The 22289-nt window shown below is 43.5% G+C and overlaps 1 protein-coding gene across 4 annotated transcripts in view; it reads right to left on the reverse strand.

Annotated features, from left to right (window-relative positions):
- The window catches only part of GTPBP8 (GTP binding protein 8), a 172115-nt gene that overhangs the window by 87118 nt on the left and 62708 nt on the right, over positions 1-22289 (reverse strand). For all 4 annotated transcript variants that reach the window (XR_012074631.1, XR_012074632.1, XR_012074630.1 and 1 more), the window contains exons 7-8: positions 7418-7486; positions 3763-3889 (exon numbers count right to left, since the gene is read on the reverse strand). The gene's annotated coding sequence lies outside the window, so the exon portion shown is untranslated. The remainder of the gene's footprint in view (positions 1-3762; positions 3890-7417; positions 7487-22289) is intronic.

Here is a 22289-nt window from a genome sequence, read left to right on the forward strand (position 1 = left end):
ATATTTACAAACCTAATGACCCAGCAATTTTACCGCTAGACATACTATTCCAGTGAAATGCTTATAATACGCCATAGGGGATACACACAAGGATGCTTACTCTAGTACTGTCTGTGGTGTCAGGGAGTTGGAGCCAGCCCGGCAGCCTCTGGGAGTGGATAGACAATGTACAAAAGAGGCCCATCCTGGAGGATGGGGCAGCAGTTAGAAGCAACAAAAGAGATGAGGACAAGGCAACATTCATGGTCTGGTACTGGTACTCCAACAGGAAAAAGTAAGAAGTAGCATGTGATATATAAATCTCATTGAATCTAAATACCATTTACTGTATTATGCACCACTATTTTATGCTTTGACTAAGAAAGTAAAAATTCTGCCAAGAAAACTGACATACCATTGATTGCAAGGTGCATCCTGATATCAGAGATTAAACTGTGAAAAAAAGGTTTTGGAATCCATTTATGTAAATAAAAATACATACAGGGTAATACATATGGCAAGAGCACCTTGAGAGACACATTAAGCATGTTGCATATGGGGTGTGTTGGTGAAATGGGAGCAGCTGTGCAGATAGACGGAGTAACAAACAAACGTGAGAGCTTTGCACAAACCCAGGATGACAAAGTGATTAACTCTCAGCAGCTGTGGATAAAAAGTGAGGAGGTGTAACATCAGCTTCATGTGCTTGTGGTGAGAATTACTGAAATAACCCAGACACGGTCCACAGCATGAAGTATTCTCAAGTTGTTTCTACTCTCCCACCGTCTTTGGACTTGAAGATGCTACCCAGGACAGGAGTGGAAGAAAAAGGTTCAGTGTCCTGAGTGGCATTTACCACCTTAAAATACCAGTAAACTTGAGTTTGCTTCACATTCAGGCTCCAACACACTATCAATACATGTGGAAACAGCAAGCAATCTCCTGCTTTCTGGCACCAGAAGTTCATTTGATTATTTGTTTACAGAAAGATTTAAAAGCATGGCGATAAAGATGATGATGACAATGATGTTGAATAAAAACCAGTATTTCAGGAATGCTTAATTTCCTGAAGTTCTTTGGATGATTTTCCAATGTCTCTGGAGGAGCAACACAAAATCAACCTAATACACAAATAATATACAAAAAAAGATGTTACTGGGGGCTGCTGGGAAATGGGTTAACTTCCTAGGAAGAAGCTCATACATTCTTGAATTAATAACATGTTCAACCTGAAAACATGAAGTATTTTCTTGAAGAGGTGTTAAGGAAAGGGAACAACAACGCCTTAGGTGCTCTGGAAGGAAGAGTGAGGACCAGCGAGACACAATGAAAAGTGCACGAGTCCCCCTTATCTATGGTTTCACTTTCCACAGTTTCAGTTATCCATGATCAACGTGGTCCAAAAATATCAAATGGGAAATTTCAGAAATAGACAATTAATATTTTAAATTGCATGCTGTTCTGGGAAGCATGATGAAATCTGTGACGTCCTACCAGGATTCCTGACCATCAACATTGTCTGCTCCTGACATCCGACATCAGCGTCATCACGGCGTGATCACCCAGGCTCCCCCACAGCAGAGGGTCCTCCTGACCTACTGTCAGAAGGTCGACAGCAATTTAACACTATGTCACAATGCCTACGTCATTCACCTCACTTCATCTCATCACAGAGACATTTTAAAATCTCCCATCATCAAAAGAAGGCTGAGTACATTACAGTAAGATATTTTGAGAGAGAGCAAGCGAGACCATGGTCACGTAATTCTTATTGCTGTATATGGTTATAATTGTTCTGTTTTATTATTAGTTATTGTTGTTAATCTCTTACTGTGCCTAGTTTGTAAATTAAACTTTATCTTACAGGTATGCATGTACACAAAAAAACAGTATATATAGGGTTCAGTACCATCTGTGGTTTCAGGTACCCACAGGGGGTTCTTGGAACGTATCCCCTGTGGATAAGGGGAGACTACTGCACACAAATTGTAGCTCTCAGGAATGTCTCCTCTCGAGATTCCAAAGAGGGGTATGAAGGACTCTCAGTGAGTCAGTTAGATCACTAATGAATACACTGAAGAACTGTCCCTCCCAAAGTGAGAAAGGCTCCTGGGCTTGAGGGAGAAAATTTATCTTGATCTTTAAAAATTAGGCAGCGGCAAAGTCAGTATTTTAATAAAAGTGGACAAGGTGAGCCACACCTCAACTTACTGACACACTGGAGGCAGCAAAAGTGAGCAGGCTGGCCACTGGGCGAAGGGCTGCTGACATCAGTGTCATTTTTTAATAGCAAAGAGCATCACTCTGGATTCTCTGCACTAATGGAGATTTAATAGAAATTGTTGTCACCCAAGGTGTCTCAAAAACTACACTAGAAAGAGGTATATGAGAGAGGGGATGAGCGTGGGATCTAGGTCTCTGCTCTCTTACAAGAGGACAGGCACTGGGGAAAAAAGTTATAGCATCTCTGGGTTCCTGGATGTCTTTCTTTCCCTTCCTTTGCCTTTCTCTTAAATTTCAGCTGAATGGCTGGTTCCCTCTGTGCAAAGATTCTCTAGGGTCCCACTGAGCTCAAGAGTTTTATGACTTACCACCTGGGGCACAATGGATAAGAATCTTTCTCATTGCTTATATTCTCAAAGTCTTGCTGTAAAAGACTAAGGAAGAGCTGTTTCTCTTAAATTTCTAGACCAGAGATTTGGAGGAAACAAACCAACAGGATTTAAATCCAAATAATGACCATTTCCTTGGGTTTGCATTGTTTTCCCCTAACTATGAGGACAGTAACAGCTGGTTCTGAGTGTGCAATCCAGCCACTGGACAAGTCTACTTTTCAGGGAGAATCTTTAGGATAGTCTGAAAGGAGGGGCAAATCCAGGTCACTCGTGACTTACTCATTCACCCTCAGATTTCTAGACTTGGAGAATTCTGAAGCCAGGGAGATTATCTGGCCAGAAGCTCCAATCTGGGGTTCTTGAAAGGTGGCGGGATCCTCAAAGACCAAAAAAGTAGCTTTGAAAACTTTTCCTCGGTAACTTTTAAGTTTCAAAGGAATCATACTTTCAACAAACTCCCCAAATGATGATGCCAGGCAATTCAGCTGTTAGCACTGAGCACTCATGGGGCTTTGAGGCTCTGGTTGGCTTATGACATCATTGCAAAAATAAAGGAACAGGGGCAGTGACAACACTGGGAACCCAAGATCAAGATCAAATCTCACTTTGTAAGGTTGGTAACCGAGATTCTCAGTGAGGTATGACAAATTATGTATAATGACTGGGTGGGCTTTCCAGAGCTCCTAGGGCCACTCAGTTCACATAAAACCCCTGAATGAATGAAGATGTTAATGTTTGTTTGTTGAGTTCAGAATCAGGTTTGAATAAGTAGCATTTCACCTTTTTTTTTTTTTAACATTTTTCTTCTGTTCATAATTGGATGCTAGAGAAGGAACTTGAAACAGAAGATAGCCTGCTTTTCTCAATTTTTCTTGGAGACCCAGTACTTGGCCCAAACCTTACAGTGGAGCACAGACATATATGGACTCATTCTCTCTTTAATTTATAGGAATAGAACAGACTCCAGCCCCTAAACCTGAAATCCTGTTTGTCTAAGCAGTCTGCTATTGATGTATTAAATGGCGCTTAAGATTTAGGAGTTTCCTTTGCCAGTATTAAACAAGCAACTGAAATAAGGTCCACACAAAATCCTGCAAGCAGTGCACTGTGAAGAAGTTAACCACACAATCTCACAAAACTGAAGTGTCCGTAGAGAACAGTAACTTACGATGCTAGGAAGTTGTCTCCGTGTATATAGGTCCTATGTGTGGGGAGGCTGAAAGAGCAGGCGAGTCTGACTTTGTTCTTCCTCATCCCATCTGGAAAATCATTTCTGCTCACTTGAGTGCCCTTGACTGTCAGGGAAGATAAGGTCTTTCATTAACGCACTGAAGGCTAACCCACGCGGAGATTAGGTAATACTGCCATTGATTTCCTTAAATTTCTTAGTGGCTGAGCCTGGGAGGCTGGGACAACATGAGAAAGTTTGCTAAGAGAATGAATCTTTGTTTTCAGGATGTTCAAGCATGAAAAGTTTACAAGGTCCTAGAGAAATGTTCAAGAGGAGGCTGAGCCCCTCCTATTAAGCCCCCTCAATTCTATAAGATTGAACCATCCTTGGTCTCACTTTGGTTTCATGGGAACTTGAAAATCCAAGGCAAACTTGAGAAAGACTTTTTAAGGTAATTATTTTGTCCTTATGTTCTGAGGAGCAAAGGGATGAGAAGAGGATCCAGTGTTGAGAGTATATTGGAAGACAAGTGCTAGTCTGGGCTCTTTCTCTAAGGCTATAGCTTATGCTTTTTAATTTATATTATTGAGATAATATTCACATACCACAACATTCACCATTGTAAAGTGTACAGTTTGGCAATTTTAGTACCTTCACAAGGTTGTACAACCATCACTATAATCTAATTCCAGAACCCCACCCCCACCAGGAAGAAACCCTATAACCTTTGGCAGGCATGAAGACCTGCCTCAACATTACTCATTCATTCACTCACTCACTCATTCAACAAGCACTTATGGAGCACTTAGAAAGCTCCAGGCATGGGATGCTTTAAACCTACCCTTGCAGCAGAGGCACCCACAGCACAAAGTGGACTATTACCTCAGAAGCCAAGTCTCTTTTAGGCTTCCAATAAAGTCTGCAGGTGTGAGGCTGTGGCAGCTAGAGGTGAGTCATTCATCAGTGGCTCGGGGAGGGCTGTGAAGAAGGAATCGTGATTGACGGAAAGTATACAGAGGGCTTATATGTTCTGCAGGAAGGTTTGCTCTGCGGCTTAGGTTCCTTTGAAATACCCACAGGCTCATGGCTTTTAGGAGTCATTACCTCCCTGCAAGGATGTACTGGCCAGCAAACCCAACCCTGTCCCTTTCCACACTCCTCCGTCTCGCGTCCACATTTCCTGCTTAGTCTATGTCCAGCTTCAAAGCTTCTTTCCATCTCTGACAATTTCCATCTTATTTTCTTTCACCTAGTTTTTTTGCATGTCTTTTTTCCAATTATTTTCCCCTGTAAATCTCCTTTGCCTTCACCATCTCTTCTTCTTTCTTTCACTTTTCTTCTTTTTAACTGGTCTTTCCCCACCCACCCGAGGTACCCAGCAGGCTTGGGTGGGAGAGTGGCCACAGAAGGGACTGCTGAGAGCTAAGAAAGCAAGCATGTCTCCTCCCTGGACACACTCACCTTCAGAGAAAGTGTGAACTTGGTACTCTCCCCTGCAATGCCATTATTTATAATATATCAGTATAAAATAATATAATTAGGCTCTTACTGTGACCAGACACTGTACTAAACTCTTTACAGGATTTATCTTATTTAAACCTCCCAATAATCCAATAAAGTAGGTGCTCTTACGATCTCTGGTTTACAGACTGAAAACCCTGGCCTCGGAGTGGTTAAATTACTTGTAAATGGTGGAAAGTCACCCAAAGTCAGCTCTATTTGACAGCGGAGCTGAAGTTGTGAGTTTACAATGCCTTACTTACTTTCTCAGTTTCTCTCTTCTGATTCACCTCCCACCTAAGCTAGCTTCCTCTCTCCTTCTGAAGTGAACGTGCATTAGAGCTGGCCTCTTGCCAGCTGTAGCCAGCTAGCGGATCCTTGGCACGGGCTCAGCTCAGAGCTCCACGGAGCATTGTAACTGCTGGTTCTAGGGCAATAAAACCTTACCAGTCTCCAGAAAAGACGGCTGTAAATTCTTCTGAAGTCCCACTCTGGGTGTAAAGGTTCACGCCTCTCTTCCCCCTCCCCCTCCTTCCCACCCCCAGGAACTCCCCTGGGTTTCATGAAAGGGGCCATGCATTAAAACAAGGCATAGAAATCCCAGCAGCCTTCAGCTGCAGCCAGGGTTGTGTTTTGTCTAAAGAACATTTTAAAAAAAAAACCAAAAAACTTTTGGTATCAACTTTGTTCATGATCATAGACACATGGTTTATGCTTTGGGGAGCAATCTAGAGCAAAAAGAAGTGGCAGAGGAAAACGGCCAAGGAGGACAACAGAGCAGAAGCAAGGAATAACCCTGGCCATGTAAGGATGCTCTTAGAAGAAAACTCTGTGGAAATGACACCCAAGGGATTCTGAGATTTTCCTCTCTTGATTATTTTAATATGTCACCTGGACCCTGACACTCCAGCTGTAGTCTTTCTGAAAAATTCATTTGGCTGTTTGGAACTGACCTGGGAAAGAAATATCAGCCGAGGCCTGAGAGGGAAAGAAAGCTCATTTCTTCCCTCAGGGAGCAAGAGAACAGATCCCAGGAGCACCTGGGGGCTGACGTATGAAGAGTAACAAAGGGGCCCCTTTCAGAGGCTTCTTTTTGCCCCAGATTGGCTCACATTTACAGAAAGTGTGAGAGAAGGACAGTGAGCTGGGAAAGTGACCACTGGGACAGATGTCCTGGGAAGCATGTGACCTAAGTCTCAGCCATCACACCAACAGAGGTGCCATCACTTTTCTTTCCCAAGAAGAGGCAGTCCAAAGGGAGGGGAGCTGAAGGGCTGAGCTCCGACAGAGGATGTATGTGCAAGTCAAGGATGGGTGAAACCCCGGGGGCCTCGGGCCTGATAAACACAACAAAAGGGTTTTATGAGTCCTATGTGATAAAACCCAAACTGTATTTGTCCAAATCCTGCCCCCCTCTTAGTTTCTAAACCCCTGTGCATTTCACAGGAAATTAAATCTATGTTTGTCAGATTCCTTTACCCTTACCTCATGGAAGGGAGGGGAGACTGGAGTTGGCTTATGCACCAGAAACTACTAGGATTTGTTTCTTTAATCAACTTCTAGTGCTTTTCTGATCAAGACTGAAGTCCAGTGGCAGGGCCAGCAGCAGCCAGGCTGATCCTTTACAGGCCAGCTCCACAAGGACATGATTGCTGCTAAAGTGTGTGTGTGTGTGTGTGCGCGCGCGCGCATGCACATGTATGTATGTGTATAGGAGTGGGGTTGGGAGTGGATAATTTGCACTCTGCCTGTTTGCTGAACTCCAAATCTCAAATTTAAGTTAAAGGTTTAGAAAAAACTTTGGGAGTTGCTTTGTTCTCTTTTCTTCAGATGCCGTTTTGGGAGTAATGTGCACAGCTTTTCTGTTTTATTCCGTCTTCTTCAAAGGCTCCTGGAGGGCAGGAACTGTGCCTTACGCATTTCTGTCTCTCAGAGTCAAGCAGAGTCCCTGGGACCCAGTGGGTGCTCAATTATTGTTTGTGGACCGGAAGTAGACATCTTAACAGGACACGTTAGCCTCTGTGGCTCCTCCCTGTGTCTGCTTTTCCTTCTTTAGCCTCCTATAGATCTGAATGTGTGGTTTCTCTCTGAAACCCCTGGAGATTTCTCTATTTTTTTTTCTTTTTTTTTTTGATATCTTTTAAAAACCTACCTTTATACAGATGACTTTCAAATTCCCTTGTTCGCGCCCCTCCTCTCCACCTTCTGGCTCCTGGGAATCCTGCTGTGGGAGAAGGAAAGCGCTGGGGAGAAGGTACCCTACTGGCATCTCAAAGCAGCATGGCTGAGGCCACTCTTCTAGGACCCCCTTCCCGACAGAGCTGCCCTCTGCACAAGTCTAGGGCGAGAGCCTCAGACTTCCCTGCTGCTCTCATCTGGCACCAGAGTGGACAGTGCAGTCTGCTGAAGTCCCAGGGTGAAAGGGAGGTTGGAGGCATCTCTGGGCCTTGGAATCTGGGAAGGGGCTGGGGCTGTGGAGGACGGAAGGTGCTCTGAGGTTGTGAGGTCTGAGATGCACCTGGGGCAGGGCTTTGCAAAGGATGCTGTTGTACAAGTCGTTCTGTTTACTGGTGAGATCTCATCCTTTGTTTCGACGCTCCAGGCTGCGGCCCCTCTAAGTTGCCTTTCCTTCCACTCCCAAACACAACAGGGTGAGCCCTCTTTGTTCCCTATAGAGAGAGCCAAGTCCAACCTTTTTCTCTACCACAAACTGCTTGACCCTAAGAACCTTCTTCCTGATTGCTTGCCAAGTCTCTAACCCTTAAGGTACCTCATGGGTCTCCAACTTTAGTGTGGTTCACAATCACCTAGAGGGCTTGTTAAGACACAGGGTGCTGAGTCCCACCCCAGAGTTTCTGTTCAGTAGTCCTGGAATGGGGCTTGGATTTCTCATTTCTAACAAGTCTCCAGGGATGCTGACGCTACTGGGGGACCAAATCAGACCAACAGGCACGCTGACCCACTCTTCAGAAACCTCTCAAACCTCTCAGCCCCGCTTTCCCTTAGTCAAAGCAAGGGCTGCCATATATTGAGCTTGCTTTCTGCTTAGCTTTTGAGACACTTTATCTCATTTAACCCTCACAGCGACCCTGTGAGTTAGCTACTGTTAATATTCCCACTTTAAAAAGGGAGAAACTGAGGCACATGTAAGTGGTGGAGCCGTTTCAAAGCTGGGCGGTATGGTCTCTGAAGCTTGTGTGCTGAATCACCCTGCCATGCTGCCTTAATGGGCTAGGGATTTTTTTTTCGCATGAACATCTCCTACCTTAGAAACATGGAGCTTTGCAAACAAGGTGCCCTTTCATTCTGAACACCGCCGCCCCCTTGCCCAATTTCTCTCTGCTGCTAAGTACAGCAGGAGAAAACACACATATAATCTCCATTAAGACCTTCAGAGTTTTGGGAGAGGAAGTCTAGTCTGACTTGGGAATGAAGCCTGAAGTACTGAAATTTTTTAAAGAAAGGCAGTTTTATTGCCTCCAATAACATATGGTAATACAAAAGAATGGCTAACTGGAACATTTCTCCAAGAAATCCTCTTAGCCTTTCATAAAAAATAAATACAGCTTATTTGCATTAAACAACTGTATTAAAGATCAGGGGCTGATTACTTGTGTCCTGGTTAAAGATACGTAAGGATTTTGCAGCTGATTTTTTAGAGGATTAAGAACCCATGTTTTGGAACATGCAACCTTTACGATCATCCCATCAAATGAATTGTTTTCCTTTCGTGTCTAGATTCAGGTTTTGGTCTCTCACAGCTCTCTGGCAAAATCCACAAACACAAAACTGTTATGTGAAGGCAAAATGTGATGCCTGCCAACCGACAGCAGGCTAGGATCTGCTTTTAAAGACAGATGGCACAAACGTCTTGGTGCTTTGTGCCAGTGGGAGGTTCCCACACTTACTCGGAGTTTGTATAAAGAAGAGAATTTTCCAGAGACTCACTGTGTCTAGACAGGACCAGGGAATCTGCAATATATGTAATATCAAATTTTATTTTGTTCTTTTTTGTTCCTTACTATTTCTTCCCTTGCCCATGCAATTCTAGTGCATCACACTTTGAGAACCACTGCCAGGTTGTGGGGAGGGCCTGGGGCATGGGAGTGGGGGTGGGGGTGGGGTTCTCAGATACATCAGTGGCTCCAGCATTACCTGTACATTGCACTCACTTGCAGCTTTATTTAAAGAAACACCAACTCCGTGAGATCTACTCATGACCAGATTAAAGCAGAATTTTTGAGTGGACCGGCAGATCAGCATTAACAAACAGCAAACAAAACCAAAAACTCTCTGGGTGATTCTAATGTGGGGGCCATTGGTGAAAAACCACGAAAAGTCAGATTTGGAGCACCACACTCAGGGGTATGTTTAGCTGAAAAGTAGAGGACAGGGTACGCTGAATGTACAGGTGGACAGGTGGTGTGTGTCTTCTCCAAGTTAGAACGAATTCCTGTGAAGGGAGACCTTACCTTAGGAAACAGGTGCTGCCCATCTAGGCCGCCCTGTCCATCCTTCCTACACCTGTTCATTCATCCTCTCTCCAGCCCGCAGAGCAGGTGCAGGGCCACAGCCCAGGGCTGTCCTGCAGCCATCAGCCTAAGGCGCTTTGGGCCAGACCATGCCCTCACTTCTCCTGGGCTTTGCTGGAGCCTCCCCCTCTGTCCTGGGCTGCTCTCCCGCTGCTCCAATCTGGCAGCTGCACAAACCCCTGCAACCTGGTGGTTTCTGAATGACATCCCTTCAGCCTCAGCCCAGGGGCTCTGGCTTTTCTGTTTGTTTTCTTTTTGCTTTCTTATTTAAGAAGCTCAAGAGAACTTAAAAGTAGATCCTTGAAAGCTAAGCATTTCTAATCACATAAAGGTGTCTCTGCAGGGCCTGGGCTGAAGAGGGTTTGTTTGGGGGCTTTCATCTTTCTGTGTCTCCCCTTCCTTCTTCAAACAATCTTTCTGGGCTCTTATCCACCCAGCTTCTTTGCTGGATGCCCACCCCCATCATCTCCATGTTTGAGGCCCAGAGGGTAAAGGAGCAAAGGGGGGGTGGCCGAGGGCCTGAGCGGGGAGGGAGGAAGCAGTCGGCCCCCACACTGGGCCCAAGGAGACTTTGTGAGAAAGCCCCTCTCCATCTGCAGCCCAGCCCGGTGGGAGTCAATTAATTCTGAATAACCTAAACCGACAGAGGTATTTGCATTCACAACCTGACTGATGACCGTATAAAATTGATTTATGAATTAAAGTGCTTCCCCTCCCTTTATCCTGATTCAGGCTGTAATTGATTATACGTACTGCAGCGAAATGAAATAAAAGAAAATTAAAAAGAAAAGAAAAAGGAACGTGAAAAAAAAGAAAGGCCCTCGCTTGGCGGTCCAGCATTCTCAGGGTTCCCCAGGATTAGCCATTCTATTCATCACTTATCATTTTTTATTTAAAAAGTTACTTCCCCCTTTGTCTCCACCCCACCACCCCCCTCCCCATCTCTGCTATTGCCAGCATTCTTCCCTCTGGCCTCTGCCCACTCGCTGATCCTTTGGGGGTGAAAGAGCCAGTTACCCTCATGCTCCCTGGATGGAGAGAGAAGCTCAAAGGGGTAGGGCTTCTCCCAGGTAGCACAGTACCCACAAAAATTTGAGAAGTAGGCCACGGTGTCTTCCATCTCTGCTCCCCTCTTCTGTGTTAGTCCCTCATACTGTCCCTTTTCTGAACCCTCCCTCCGTTCTAAATGCACATAATCAAAATTTCCTGGCAGGAAATTCTCTCATAAGTATGTTCTCAGTAAGGAATCCACGAATGCTAAACTTCTTAATGGCTCACTCCTCTCAGCAGAAATTTAGCAAAGAGTAAAGTGTTTAGATAAAAAGATATCCTCTCTCATTGTAAAATTTCAAGCTCCTTCTACCTAAGGGACAACCCTTTTCTTAGTAGGGGGAGGGTCTTGGGCAGGGGAGCAGGGGATCTGAATTCCAGTCACCTACATAGCATAAGAAAAGAATTTGGAAACAGCTGGACCAAGATTCTGAAAATTATTAGTCACGTGTCCTTGTGCAAGTCACTTAACCTTTCTTGCTTTCACTGACTCCAATTTACGATAGAGGTGCCTTCCTAAACTCAGATAATGCATGTAATTCCCTTGAAGGGTGGCTCAGCAAACACGGCAGATCCTGTGCAAACATTAGGACCTATTTCTTTGCTTACTCTGCTTCTCCAATAAAGCAGCGCTGACTCAAGAGTTTTCTGCCAGTAGGATAATCAATGGCTTTCTCCCAACTCAAACCCAGTGTTGCTATCTGAATGACAGAGCACTGTCTTTTGTGGCCAAACCAGATCTTGAGAACAGACTGCCTTCCTTACTTCTGTATCCACAGAGATCCTGGCACACAAAATATATCCTAATGCAATCATCAACCATCTTACGCAATTCGCCCTCACTGCTTCTGTACCTTCTGTCTCCCGGCTTCTACCTCAGGACTGCCAAGATTTGATGTCCAGTTCCCACTACTTTTCCTGCCTCAGTTGTCGTTGCAAAAAGCCCCCTTCCTTTGACAGGTACAGTATCCACTCCTCTCCTCTAGTGCTAATGTGCAGTTTTAGGGGTAACCTCATATTAGGTGCTGTTGGCCTCATTTCACAGAAAGTTAAACAAAGTAGGGAGAGGTTGCTTGCGTCTGGCTGTAAAAAGCCAACTCTTGACACCCAGCATGACACGTGCACTCATCTGCCTGGTCTGGGGTCAGCCATCAGGCCATCTGGACAAAACTATGACCTTAACCTCTGCCGTGTTAAGCCTGGAGGGGGACCAAGAGCAATCAGGTGTGAGCAATCAGTTATCAGAGCCTTGGAGCTGGCCAGCCAGTGAGCTGGATGGAGAAGTGTGGCAACATAGAATGCTGAGAGGCTTACTTCTGTTGCTCAACTTCAAAATGAGAAAAACCTACACATGGATGTTTACAGCAGCTTTATTCATAACTGCCAAAACTTGGAAGTAACCAAGATGTCTTTCAGTAGTTTATGGATACATAAACTGTGGTAGATCGGACAGTGGAATATTAATTGGTGATAAAAAAAGAAATGAGCTATCAAGCCAAGAAAAGACTTGAAGGAATCTTAAATGAATATTGTTCAGTGAAAGAAGCTAATCTAAAGACACTACATGCTGTAAAATTTCAACTATATGACATTCTGGAAAAGGCAAAACTATGGAGACAGTAAAAATATCAGTGACTGCCAGGGGCTGGAGGGGAGGTGGGAGGGAGGAGGGGATGACTAGGTGGAGCACAGGGGGCTTCTAGGGCAGTGAAACTATTCTGTTCGATACTGTAATTCTGGATACTTTTCATTATACAATCGTCAAAACCCATAAGATGTAAAGCAGCCGAATATACACCATGGACTTTAGTTAATAAATATATATATTGGCTCATAGGCTGTAAGAAACGTACCACATCAACACAAGATGTTAATAACAGGAGAAACTGTGGCGAAAGGAGGTAAGGGAACGGGGAGGGGCAGAGAGAGAGTACACGGGAACTCTCTGTGTTTTCCATTCAATGTTTTTATAAACCTACAATTGCTCGAAAAATGAAGGCAATTAGAGAAAGAGAGAGATTCTTTTATCATTACTGAGTTTTAGCTGCTTGTCAGAAAAATCCTACGTGAATGTCAGTTGATTTTCTCAATCTTAATGACAGGTAAAAAATGATTTCTGAAGATATAAAAACAGCTTGTTAATGTACAAAGAAAGACAGAGCCTGAAACTGTAACACTGATGGGCCCCAGTGGCTGTCATTGCAACGGTGCCAGTCAGAAGCTCAGGACAGTCCACATGGTGCGACTCAGCTCTGCTTAAACAATGGTTTCCTTGGAGCTTCCAAAGACACAGAGAACGAAAGATCAGAACTCTTACTTATGGCAAAAGGGCAATCTGCAAAGAATGGATGGAGAGTTGTTAAAACCACAAAAATGAGATCCTGGAATCGGTTTGGTCATAGCAGCCCAGTCAAACATTCCTGGCAAGTCACTCAGCCACATCAGTGCTCTTCTCTGAACATCTTCATCTCTGGTGTCCCACGGCTTTGCTTTCCTTTCTCAGGGCAGATGTTTCTTCTGGACTCTCCTCTACATGTGTTACTGAGAATGTCTCTTCTTTTGTTTAGAGGAAACCCAATCTTAATTCTGGTCTCTAGCTTCAGCATCTTCCAATATTCCGGACAGTCTTCCTCATAGGGTCCCACTACCATGGAGGGGCCAGGCTGGACTCCAGCTCCATCTCTGTGACTGTCTGGGCTCCTGCCCTCACCAAAAACTATCTTTCCACCTGCACAGAATCCAGCACAGCCCAGACCAACATTCCTCCTATTATAGCTGTGATACTTAGTCTACTTGGCCCAGTTTCCCAATCAGCTCAGTGCTCCTGTACTCAGCAATCACACTTCAGGGAAATATGTCATTTATATATAGCACTCTCCCTAATTCAGCTCAACAAATCTGTCTGACCTACAAAACCAGGCTCTGCAGAATCAGCAAAGGAAAAGAATAGCCCTTTTCCTTGGAGCTTGACTCTGAAGCCAAGATGTGTGTCAGTTAAATAAACAGAGAACAATTTCAAGCCAAGGTAATAAACAAGGGCTTGGTGGTGAGGTACTTTTTACATATGTAAACGCCAAGAGAATTCAAAGAAAGGAATAGATACCTTTGGGAAAGGCTTGTCAGTGAAGGCTTTTGGAAGAAACTAATGTGTAAGATCTAATAGAAAGCTTATGTGGTCTAACATACTCACTTTCCTTGGTTCAGCAAAGAGATGAAAAACAATCATGGTTTGAGTCTTTAGGAAAAGATATAATAAAATAGTAAAGAAACCAACCCAGGAAACACACACACACAAGGAAAAAGTAAAGTAATAGCAAAATAATGTTTCACCAACCATATCTTTTTTCAATTGAGTTATTTAGTATAGTTTTTCCGTTTTAGTCTGACTGTGAAGTTTAAACCAGGTGATTTCAGAACAGCTCCTACATTATCCTTCCCTTCTCCTTTTATCTTGTTTTAATGTCCAATGGTGTTGGACTAGGAAATGACTAGGATAAAAATAAAAACAGAAGGACCAAAGTTAAAGTTGCCAGACGTAACTGCGGGAGTCTCAAACAAGGTGTAAATTGTGTGGAGTTCAGGGCAGACTAGGAGAAGTTAGGGGAGGGGAAAAAGGAAGAAGAATCATACTGACTGTATTTTAAAAAAGAAGTCATTTTCAAGTCTGCAAGTGAGCAGGCAATCAGAAACTCTGATGCCTGGCCATAAACTCTAGAGGCTGAGAAACATCCATGTACTCAGAACACTGTTTAGGTCATCAGTGTTCTCTCTTCGGAGAGGAGGATGGGAACACCTCACAGAGTGCTGCAGGGAGGTGATAACTGACACACATAAAGCATTAAGAACAGTGCCTGGCGCAGAGCAAACACTACAGTATTGACTTTCAAGATTCATATGTGATAAATACACACAAAAGGGAAAAAGAACAAACAAAAACAGAATCACACTCAATATTTAGTTGGTATATTATTTTTAAATAACCACATATTTTCTCTTTTCAAAATAAATGCTATCTAGGATAGAAATGAAACACATAAATGAATGTTGATCCTGGTTTAATAACAAATCTGTTTTTGTTCAGATGAGGAAATATACCCTAGTAATTACTTTAAAATGACCTTTGATTGCCTGATATTAAGATGTCTATAGTAGGCATGTGTTCAGCCTATTTAAAAACACTATGTATATGTATATTTGTTTGTTTGTTTTGTTTTTTGTTTTTTGTTTTTTCCTGATTAAAGAGTGGTTTAAGGGGCTAAATCGACATCAGTAGAAGTAAGGGCTTGCTCCACTAGAAGGACCTTCATCCAGCCTTGGAGTCAGTGTTCCAAACCTTGCAGAAAAGTGGGTTGACCTGTCCCTGAAGTGTCCCCTGTGGTCGCCATAAGAGTCCTTGTGCCATACCAAGTCTCTCTACTTGATTTGGTTGGATGTCCTCACCACGTAATGGCCCCTGCTGGTCTAGCCACATGTAGCAGATGCAGGGAGAAAGAAGTGTTCCCTTAAGTGTTCCTCCAAGGCTGTGCATTTGGTGGAGAGTAAGAGCAGCTGGTGAGAGAACTCTGCCCACCTGACAATTCAGAGTGCAGTGTCCCGGCCACTGTCTTACTGAATTCTGCTCATTTACTTCCACGAAACCGAAAAGTGGGGACGCACAATCTCTGAGCTGCCTGAATGATGTCCCCTCCTAGTCCTTCCAGCTCAGCGTCGGAGTCTAACAGACTGTGTTCCCAAGGAACACTGGTCTCAGTTCTCTCGTCCTCAGTTCCTCATGGTGACTTTACAGAGGAAGACACCTCACATTATATTTCAACTCCTTAACCCTCTTATAAAAAGACACATTTCAATTCTCCAAAATGATTTTTTATCAAAGGACAGGACTTTGCTTATCTGGATTCCTAGAAATATTCCCCAGGAGTCTGGGGGCGAATCTTCCATAAAACGATGCTGGATAACCAAGCAGCAACCTGGTAAGTGGAGTCTGCTCTACTGCAGGGAGGGAACTGGCCTCCGCAGAAGGTCCTGACAGGTTTGAGGCGAAGTGCAATTTTAGGGAAAAGTAGTCTGCTGAGCAAAATGTGCTGAAAATTTATCCCTAGTATCAAAAAGCCAAAATTAATTTGGAAACTTTGTGTGTGCGTGGGAAAAGCTGAATGCTTATGCAAATACTATTTTTGAAATGAAGAACAAATGCAGAAAGGCAAGGCCAACAATACAAGAAAAGAAAAAACGTCAAAGCCTTAAGTTTGTAAGTACCCGATAAACAATTCTGGTTTTGAAAAGCAACTTGGAATTCTTAAAAGTTATTTCAACGTTTACGACTTCGCGTGCTATTCATAGCCGAGGTAATTGCTTTTATTTTTGTTTTGAATATCTTTACTACTAAAAATCACATTCTGGAAAGGTAAGAATTTTTAAAACATAAAAATCCTTGGGGGATAATTTACCACAGGTCTGTGCTGAATCATTCTTGAAGGTGTGATAACAGTGTACCTTTTCCAATTTTCTATTTAGGGGTCAACGGTTTTAGCACACAGACATCATTATTAATAGAAGGGAAAAAAATAAATGTCCCCTCTTAAAAAAACACGAGACTGCTCAAATAAATAAGATACGTTGTAAAATTAAAAATTTCAACTGTGAGGATGAAGTTGTAAAAAGTTGGCCGCTTTTGATTCTAAAGTGGGTCTTTGTAGCCGTTATCTGAACCCCTGGAATAAAGAGGGTTGATTTGCGATGGAATCTCCGGAGCCTGCAGTCATATATTACAATATGTTGTAAATCCACAGGGTACAATATAGATTTCACAGGGGGCCCTGGGGTTAATTGAAATTCCATCTGTTTCTTCTCTGTGGCAAACTTACTATCCTGGGATGTTCACTCGGGATACGAGATGAGATTTACAATTTTTTATTTTCAGGCTAAAGTAGAAGTTCGCCTCGATCTGCTCCTGCCTACTTTCTACCTCCTACCTTCAAGTTAAAAAAAGTTTACAAGACAGCCTTTATTTTCCCCACAGCTGCCCCGAGGCAGCCCCCCCCCTCTTCTTTCCAGTGCATGCCGGGCAATGCCACGTATTCTTAGACTCCCAATGGCCCCCATTACTGTCAATTAGTTACGGAATGCTACCGGGATTCATGCCTGACAGCTCGGGTAAAGGCAGGAGAAATGGGCTCAGCAGGGAGCGAGGGGCCTATTTCTTTTTTGTGCACAAGAAATACCTTTCTCAGCAAGGCTTTTTATGGCCTTCCCTTCTTTCTTTCCCTCTGCCCAAGTGCTGTGCCCCCCACGATCCCAACACACATCATATACACATACGATCCCATATTCACACCTCGACGTATCTGTGTGTCTCTCGCACAGGACTGTGAGAACTCTGGGAGCAGGGAACTCTGATGTGCCCCAATAAACTCTGAAAATTAGAAAGCTGTAGAATTCCAACTTATATCTTTGCTAGAATCTGATTCCTAACTTCCTTTCTTCCGAAGGTTTCTTGTTACTAAGTGCCTCTTTTGCCTCTGGCTTATTAGTGTGTTTTCCTTCTGCAACTCTCTTCCCTCCAAAGAACAAATTCACTGTCTCTGGCCACAGACTGGGGGTGGGAGCCCACTGTGCTGTGAGGGCAAGGGCTTTGGCAGTGGCTGGGTCGGTCATCCCCTACCAGTCCCACGGCTCTCTGACTTCTTTCTCTATGTCTTGCCTTCCTCTCCTCCACTTTCCCACATTTCCCCCTCCTCCTCCTCCTCATCTCTGTGCCTAGCTCATTCCACTCTGGAGACGTGAGGCTAGGGATTTTGTTTTACTCATTTTTCTTGTCTCTCTCCCTTTCCTTAGCCACCCAAATATTTATCATGGAAAGACAAAGAGACTTTGTTCGGCTCACCAACATACCTGCACTCTATAGAACAGCATCTGACACAATTTGGAGCTCAATAATATTTGTTGAAAATGAATGCATGAATAAAAAACCCATGTAAGAAAGGCCACTGGCGGTTCTCTGGATGAAGGAGAGCCCAGCATCACACCAAAATGGTTTGCTTCTTCCTGGCCTGCTGCCTTTGCTCTTTTATCTGAGTACCAGTCTTTTTTTTTTTTAACCATTCAAAATGAAGATACACTTAGGAAAAGCCTAACAGGAAAATAACCCCCAACAGAAAATAAATACAATGCTTAAAGAGATTACATTTCTCCAGATGGGTTTAAGAAAGATGACAGAGTAAAGACAGCAGCAGATGATATACTAGAGAAGAATGCTCCCTGGGGCAATTCCTGCCTGGGTGATACACCTTCCAGCTCCTTCCTCTCCTGCAGCCTGGCCTTGTGCACGGTGTCGAGAGGCACCCAAGGGCAGCAGCAGGAACTCACTGTCAGCTGTCTAAGGCAGACATCTGCAGAAAGGCAGAGGGGGAAGTTCCAGGAGGAGAGTGAAGTGACAGAACAAGTGAGGGCTAGAAGGTGGACGGTAAATCTTGGAGGGATTTACTGAGCCCGAAAGGAAGGATGCAGGCATTTCCTTTAGGGCCCTTGCAGTCTGGCACATGAGTTAACTGTCTTATATTGTCAACTCATCAACACCCACACATTTGCTTTAAGCTTCCTGCAGAACCATCAAGTATCACATTCATGCCACCTGAGATGAATTTCCAACGTGTCTGATGATCAAATCTGCTTTACTTAGTGCTTTTCAAACTTTCATGTGAATGCGAATCAACTGGCAATCTTGTGAAGATGCCAGTTCTCAGGGGTGTACTGAGATTCTGCATTTCTCACAAGCTCCCAGATGATGCCTTTGCTCTAGCTCACTGATACACTAAGTCAGTCACAAGACATTACTTTACCAACTTGGCAAGAAATGGAGATAGCCTTGTCAAGATGGGCTGAACGTAACCTGAATTAAAGAAGCAAAAGTCTCATTAACAAACATTTTGATGCCTCATATAAGAGAAAAAGATGTATTTATAGCTAGGATTCTCATCTCTTTCCTTTTTGGTAAATGAGCATGGGTGGTGCTTGGAAATAGTAAATTAATTTATGATCTAGATATACTAAAGCTGTTTGTCCAGGATAAACTTCCATTTTTTTCTACATACTTCAATCAGATTCTATTACAAAATTCCTTTTTCTTTTTCTTTTTTTCTTCTTTTTTTTTCTTTGAACAGCAGAGTTACTTCAACATGAAGAAAGAAATTAGCCATTGTATGAGAAATGAGGTTAAATTGAAAAAGAATACACTAGCTGTCTACTTTGTTTCTTTCCTACCTGCTAAGGAAAAGGCAAAAAGAAAAGATGGGGTATGTACATATAGTTCCACTGGTAGGCAATCAGTAAGATTTTGTTTGAAAAGAAGTCCAACAAAGTATCCACACCAGCACATAGTTAACCTTTTCCAAGGTGTGTGCTCTCATAAACACACAGGCTTGGGACTTAATTTACAGTGGCAAAATTGTATTTATAAACTTAGGAAAACTCAGAAGAGAACAGCTAATATTTCCTAAGCCTGAGCTAGGTGTCAGCTGGGGGTCCAGATATAAACACAGCAGACTATCTAGTTAGGAAGATAACAAAAAATTCAGCAGCATTTAAAATCTAAAATGTAATTTTATATAACTTCATAAACTGCCAGGAATTTATGGGAGTTAAAGGAATTTTACAGTAAAAAAGAGATTAATTTAGATTGAGATGGTCAAGGAAGGTTTTCTGAAAAGTAGGATTTGAATTGGAATTTGAAGGTCAGGAGAGACGAGAATAAGAGGGATGAGTTTCTCAGGAAGGACAAAGCAATTGTGTGGATAAAAGAGAACATAAAGTGGGAGCTTAGGAGCAGAACAGTTCGCAGGAGTGATGAATTTGTTTAAGGGAAATGCAGTAGTGGGAGAAACAGCGGGAACACAAAGTTGGGATCAGAGTAAAAAAGGTCTTGAATGTTAGGCTAAGGTTGGACTTGATTCTGTAAATTATATGGAACCACTGGATGTTCTAAGTAGAAAAGTACATTTTAACAAAAGTATTTTAATAGAGTAATTTCAATTGTCCAGTGTCAGGGATAAGGGCCAGAATTAGGAAGGTGGTGAAGGGAACTGAATAGATGGGACTGAGGGTTGACCTAAAGGAGTCACAGACTTTAATGATTGATGGGATATTATAGTTAATGGATAGGCAGTGACCTCGAGGCTTGAGGGCAGTAGGATAGAAACTGAACAGTTTAGAGGGGAAGATAAGATCAATTTGAGATATTTTAAGTTGTAAGTAATAGTAGGATGAACAAGGAGAAAAATCCAACAGACAATTGGAAGTGTGAGTGTGACCTGCTGAGACATGGTCATAACTGGAGCCTTGTAGGTCAAAGTCATCTCCGAGGAGAAACATGTAGAGACTGAATCTTAGGAAAGATCCGTATGTGTGGCCTGGATGGAGAAATAGCAGTAGTGCAAGAAATAGAGGCACACAGAGTATTAAAGAAGTGAAAGGAAGAGGGCGTGGCCACAGCATCCTATGCAGCAGAGAACCAAGCACGGTGAGATGAAGGAAAGAGCCTTCAAGGTTCCTGCTGCCCCTCCCAGTATGGGCAATGCAGAGCGAAAGGGGGGAAAACAGATGGCAAGAGATTAAGGCGTGACCAAGTCATAATACAGTAGAACTTATTGTTTAGATGAAAGGAAAAATAGGATGGTAACTGAAGGGGAATGTAAGAGCAAGTGCTTTTGTCTTTTAATTTACTATAGTGGTGGCATGGGTTTCTTTGTTTATTGATTAAGGAGATGGGAAAAAGAAGGAGAGAAAAGTCGGTGGTATCTAAAAACTGCAGAGGAACGGGTGAGGGTATAGCTCAGTGGTACAGCATGAGCTCAGCATGCATCAGGTCCTGGGTTCAATCCCCAGTACCTCCATTAATAAATTAAATAAATAAATGAACCTAGTTACCACCACCACCCCACCAAAAAAACTGCAGAGGGACAGGAATTTGAGGAGGCAAATTCCTGAAGGTGATAGGCCCTTTGTTAAAGAGGTAAGCCCTATAAATGGTGAACCGCCCCCCAAAAAAAACAAAACAGAAAAAACCTCCAACAAACCTGCCTCCACATATCTGGAAGAAGAGGGGTGCAGAGATGGAATATTCAGGCTCCCGGAGGCCCCACCACCTCAGTAAAGTAGCATTTGAGATGATTTACAAGCTCTGGGTCTGGAGGTAAAGTGGAAGAATGGAGAGGGTTGGGACTCCCGATAAGAAACTGGCAACAGGAGAACAGGAAGCATTGCTAAAGAGTTGAGAGGAGCGTGAATGTGCCAAGTAAGCGCAGACACACACCTAAGGACAGTGGGCTGGACTCGGGGATGACGAGCCGACACAACAGGCTGGGGAAAGTGAAGAGGGCACCAGAATGCCAGGAGCTGAAGGCAGCACCGAAGTCTTGGGCCATTGGGTCCACAAGGAGTTCAAACACCTCAACTGGGATGATCCAGAAACTAGAGCACGCCAACAAGAGGAAGATGATTAGGAATGGTGAATAAAAACAATCCGGAGACCATGAGAATCCCAATTCAAAAGGCACTTGTTGGAAATCAAGCAAAGGCTAGTAACTAACTGAGCACCACATGTCCTGCACTGGGCTTGGGCTTGTTGGGGATGCAGGAGTACTCAGCAGTGTTCTGCCCTTGAGGAGCTTCTGTGCAGTTAGAGGGAGGGGAGAAGCGCATCTGAACCCGTGAGCACATCCACACTGTGCAGAAGAGCTCGGACATCAAATATCATGCAGGCTTGGTTGGACAAGAGCTGGTTAAGAAGCGGCCAGGACGGCAGAATGGGGGTGGTCTCCTCTCCTTCCTTCTTCACATCCCTTCACGCTCTCCCCAGTCTTCACAGCCAAGCCACACAGCTGCACCTTCAAGACACTGGAGATGGAGCCAAGGAAAGAGTGCCTGTGATGTCCCTTTCATGTGAAAGAGACCTGAAAGCTATACTCATTTCCCTGCTTAGAGGAAGATCTGAAAGCAATACTCATTTTTCCTCTACCCCTGGCATGGGGTGTTTTGCCCAGCAGAGCAAGCTGTGTTAAGAAATGAGATTTGTGAGAGGTGGGGAGAAGTCCAGAGTTCTTTAAAAAAAATTATTTACTCCTCCCCCACCCCCAGGTATACTGAGATATAATGGACATGTAACATTGTAGAAGTTTAAAGTGTACAACATAATGATTTGACCTAGGTGTACATATACTGCAAAATGACCGCAACAAGATCAGGTAACACACATCACTCTATGTAGTTATAATTTATTTATTTACTGTGTGCTTTTTTTGTTTTTGTTATGGTGGGGAGGTAATTAGGCTTACTTATTTATTTTAATGGAGGTGCCGGGAATTGAACCCAGGACCTCATGCGTGCTAAGCACACACTCTGCCACTGAGCTATCCCCCCCCCCTTTACGTAGTTATAATTTCTTTCCCT

This window comes from Vicugna pacos, chromosome 1 (genome assembly GCF_048564905.1).
Source record: "Vicugna pacos chromosome 1, VicPac4, whole genome shotgun sequence".
Classification (NCBI taxonomy): domain Eukaryota; kingdom Metazoa; phylum Chordata; class Mammalia; order Artiodactyla; family Camelidae; genus Vicugna; species Vicugna pacos.